Genomic DNA, 5,350 nt, shown 5'->3' with positions numbered 1-5,350 from the left:
AGGAGGTGAAGTTTCCTGGTTTCCCCCCATTTTTCCATTTTTTTCCCATCGCTGACTGTTCAGTTTGTGGTTCACCACAAGCCTCTAGTCCTTTTCTGGACTATCCCATTTTGGTAATGAAAATCCAAGGGATTTTAAATGTGTTTCTTGGTCGTGATACCACTGAGGTTTGTGATGCAGTTGAAACGAAGGTGAAAAAGCTCTACCTGGTGCAACACAAAGGAACGTATGTAATCTTTTTCATTTCAGTAAACTCGATTTTAGAATGTCTAGGTTTTAGCATCACAGACCTAATCCTCTTTGGAAATATATATTACAACATAATAAGTATCCTTTAGGGCTTTGGAAATCATCCCTTAATAAAGTCATAGCACAATTTGTAATGTTACAGCTGATGTCAGATGTTAAGAACTCTGAGGTATAAATTAACATACAAAATCTTAGTGTATGGATTGGGTTTTCCAGGTAAGTGGAAGGGCTTGCTGTTGTTAATTTGAAATACAGGTGATGCCTGTCATGCATTCATACCTTGTTGGCTTGTTAAAACTGGACAATTTTTTCAGAAAATTAGTATATTTATTATATCACACTTTGCACTTCACTGCTTATGGACATTTTCTCTGTAAATTTTCTTCATATATGTCTTTATAATAAAAATAATAGGCTGCAAGTAAATTTCCTCTTACATTGTGTGTGAAAATTAACTCAGAACAATCCTTTAAGGCATTTCAGATTTGTTCAAACTTTTTATTTCTGTTGACTCATTTTAATTTTGAAAATACTTATACTTCAGGACTCTCATACTATTAAAATAAAGTTAACACAATCCTTTTACTAAATCCAGCAATTGCAATAAGGACCTGAATAATGTGCAGGTCAGATACTTTATGTTACCTTGGTGTAAGGATAAATCCAGCCACAAAATTAAAACCAAATCATATCTCTTTTATTGCTGTTATTTCTTTTTCATTTATTAATATTATTTTCCAGATTTTGAGTAATACTAAAAGAATTTTAAACTGACTTTTTATAGCTTTACATGACCAGATGTGTTCAACTAAAATAAAACACTTGAGGGGGAAAAAAAGATATAAAATGGTGGGATTTATTGCCTTGGAATAAATACTTATAAGGTCTTTATTTTTGGTTGAGCTGTATCAGGATTTCCTTTTACATAAAGAATAAAAGTTGCTATTATTCAAGTTGTTTTCAAGTATAAAAAAAGATACTTGTGCACTGACTAGCAATTTCTCTTCAAACTGTAAGATGAGAGCAAGAGAGAGCAGCAATTTTCTCACCCTCTGTGAGGTCCAGAGGGGCTGTGCAGAGCCGAGGGCAGCACCACCAGCAGCACCCAGCTCTGGGTGGCTTTGGCCCTCTCAGAATAAAGCCTTCCTTCTCCCATACCTTTCTCACACATATGTATAAATACATATGTAATAGAGATCATACATGGGAAACCATCAGTGTATCTTCTTGAAATATTTTCATCTGATCAGGATTTATTGCCCGTGTTTTTCCAATGAACCATCCCCCCCTCACATTATCCAGTTGGTGCATATCATGTATTGGCACAACCTGAGATATATTTTCTTTTTCCCCTCACAGAGAATAAATGTCAAAAAGTGGTCTATCTTTTTCCAAGTTTTTCTTCCTCTTTTAAATTATATTTTTTTAAATTCATGGAGGCAATAAACAAATACCAAGGAGACCGTACAACTTCAGTAGCTCTGAAGACACAATGATATTTTCACAAAGCATTTTATAATTACTGTAACAGAGGCATGTCTATCATGATTGGAGTGTATCAGCTCTCGTGAATACTACAAATGTGGCTGGTAAGATGCAAGTAAGAGCTTTCCAAGTAATGGGGGTAATTTATGCACCCTTATTATGGAAACATTTTCGAGCCATTGTTCGATTTGGGTGTAGTTTGCTTATTTAAGCATAGAATGTCACTCTGTCATTTCACACTTCTCCACCATCCTCTCTGTTGATTACACTTTGTCTGAGACACATGAAACAATTAGTTATTGATAGAGTTTAAGGCTTATGCATAGGGAAAAAAAAAAAAAAAAAAGGTGAAATTATGCATTAGGAAACTATTCTGTCTCAGCCAAAAAAAAATGTTGCAAAACCATATGAGAATATTCATCCTAGGAATATTCATCCTGGGAATCATCCTGGGAATATTCATCCTGGGAATATTCATCCTGGGAATCTAGTGAGTATTTAGAGCAAATGGAAGGAGGACAGCCTCATGTCTCTGCTAGCAGTGTAAATACAGAGTATCACTGCTCAATCCATCCTAAAGAGAGCAGTCCATCTCAACCAGCAGGTGTGATGGGGCTTTGTTTGATGGGGACAAGTGCTCAGCTTGGAGAAAAAGGAGACAGACAAGAATCTGCCCAGCTGAGCCAGTTGTTTTGGGTATTTTTCATACTTAGGATTGCAAAGGCATCGCCAAACCAAAGAGCCCACGGTGCTGGGTAAATCTCAAAGGGCATTAGCAAGCCAAGAGGTGGCCCAGGCTACTGGCTATGTAGCAACTCCACAGGAGGGTGTCACCGGGCAGGATGGATCATGAAGATGTAGAACACAAATCTCATTGCCTCCTTAGCCCTGTAGCCTCTCTCCATCCACCTTGTGCATTGGCCTTTTTGTGCCTTGCACAGCCACGGTAGCTGGTTCACACCCCAGGGAGCTGGCATACAAGCGACACCATGGTAGTAATGACGATGGTGTAAGTACTTGGCTTCCCATCTGCCAGTCCTGCAAACCTCCCAGGGATAGAAGACGCAAGCTCAAGCCTACCCTGCTTCTATTACCTGCCTGCGTTTTTAGGCTGCTCTAATTTGCCAGCATCGTGTCAAGTGGGTACCACACAGCTCACAAAATTAGGGATGTACAGGTGAGAGCACAGCATCCCTGGCTGATCCCTTCCTGGGACCGACTAGCCGGCATCGGCTGGCAGTAATTCCCAAAGAGGTGCAAGAGGGCCTGGAGCATTGGGTGGAAGATCAAGACCAGGATGCAGACCCTCTGCGTTTGCAGTATCACCTTTGTTTTTCCCCAGGTGACGTGATCAGTTATAATAATAATTATAGGTATGTTGTCATCTGAGCTGTTTGTCAAGGGAGTTACGTATTAACCATGACTTTCCTGGACTGAATTCCACTTGCAGTTAGCATTCTTACATCTGAGCAGTATTTTTAGTATTTATGATTACAAAAATATCATGTTTGAGCAAGATCTGAGAAAAAATTTTTAGACACTGTTTGTCTAATAGTCTCATTGGCAAGTACTACCACATGCAAAACCGCAGGGAATTAGATTATAAAAAGTGGTCTTTTGTACCAGAAGATGCTCCAATTGCTGAATGCAGAGCCATGAACCGAGGCACAGCTATTGCCAGGCAGACAATCACTGATATCACTATTTAATAACGTGACAGTTGTCCTTCACATGGGACAAATTCTGCACCTACTAATGTACGTAATGTAACTCCCTCGGCTGGAGCACTGCAGGAACAGACCCCCAAGGAGCAGTTAATGTCTGCAGAGACCTGAGTGTCCCCTCCAAATCCCAAACTAGAGGGGACCCTGCGCGGGAAAGGTCCTCCCGGGTGTATGTACTAGTAGGTCAACTGCTTTGCTGGTTTATTCTCCCATGGGATGAGAGAGAATAATTGGGGCTACAATTAGCAACAGAAATACGTGTGCTTCTGAGGAAGAAAAGACATCACTATGATGAACACTTTAAAGTTGGATAATCGATTCAAACTTGCCCTCAACCTGCCAGTGTGGGGTTCAGGTATGAATTTACTCTGCCCTGGGTACTACCTACAGGTAAGAAGGGCAGGTCCCCTCATATTGTTTTTCTTACTAATCCAGTAAGTGCTTAATGCATCCCCTTGCTCATGTGCAGATGTTTGCAGATGCTGAACTGCAGCATTTCAGTTAAAGATGCTAAGAATGGTTCTTAGAGGGTGGTTTTGCTCTTAGGAATTTGATGGTGCTGCAAGCCCCTGATTACTCAGCTCAAATGAGGAGAGTAAAAACACATAGTTTGAAAGCACCTGAAATCCAGAAAACAAAAGATTGAAAAATCACTAGATTAAAAAATTCGTACAAAGACTTTTTAGCCAAAATTGTGAGCTTTTTCTGCTGTTCCCAAATATGGGCATGAGGTCAAACCTCCTGTCCTCAAGGGGACCACAGACTGGCTGTCACAGTGTTGCCAGGGCTTGATGTTGGATGTGATTCACATTTACAGAGTCCCATTGTGGAATAATTTAAAGTACACATTATATGACTAATGATTTTTTGTTCTGCTGGAGAGGTACAGAGGAACTTGTGTTCATTCGGCACCGAGCAAGCGCCAATGAAATTACACACAAATACCTCCCGATTTCCATGCCATAGAAAAAGGATAACAGTTCTTGCCTCCTTCACTGGATTGCTAATAAACTTTATTCATTAGTACTTGCAAAATGATTTGAAAACCACAGTTGAAGAATGTCACATAAAATGAGAGGAGCTTTTAGCCTGCAGACTTGCAGCTCAAGTAAGTTACTCTGCATGTTTAATGGCTACTTATCCAAACAAGATAATTGATATTTTAAATATCTCTTCAATGTTCTAAATATTAAAAATATCTTGGAACAAAGCCTGTCAGATCCCTGTGAGCAAAGAAAACACTGTCAAATACCACGGACTCATAAAGGAATTTTAAAATGTAAATTGATTTCTGAAAGTTCAGGCTATGGGGTTAGTCTGAAAGGAGGAGATGGGGGACTTTTACACTCAGTAAATAAATACTAGCTCTCGCTGTTTGTCTATTCGAGTCTTGGACTGTCGTAGCATTTTATAGGCACTGAGGAATGGAGACTCACTGAAAGCTTTTGAAATGGGTGGTTAATTTGTCTGATGTGACATGAAAGGTGCTGTCCGTGGCGCTCCCCACCTCTTTGCTAACGCCACAGAAACTGGCCTGATAGTAACATTGGAAGGAATTAGGAAAAGCTTGAACTGGAGACAAATGAAACCAGGCAGGGACTATGGCTGTTTTTTCCCCAGCACTAGGTAAAATGTTCCTTGACTTTTCACCTCCAATAAAACATAGCTCTGGCAAAGCAGCCCTGAGTTAGGCTGAGGTTTGTAGACATAACTGCAAGCCCCCCAAAACTGGAGACAGCAGAAAAAGTTACTAGAGAGGCACAGGGCAGATCCAGGGCTACTGGGAATTACCCTGGCAATTGAAGCATGATGCACTGGCACTCTGCTCCTCACTGGTTGGCTTTGCATGTGCTTTGGGAAGAGGTTTTCTCCAACTTGTTTAGCAGCAGGAA

This window comes from Athene noctua, chromosome 2 (assembly GCF_965140245.1).
Source record: "Athene noctua chromosome 2, bAthNoc1.hap1.1, whole genome shotgun sequence".
Classification (NCBI taxonomy): Eukaryota; Metazoa; Chordata; class Aves; order Strigiformes; family Strigidae; genus Athene; species Athene noctua.
Note: the sequence above shows the minus strand (reverse complement) of the source record.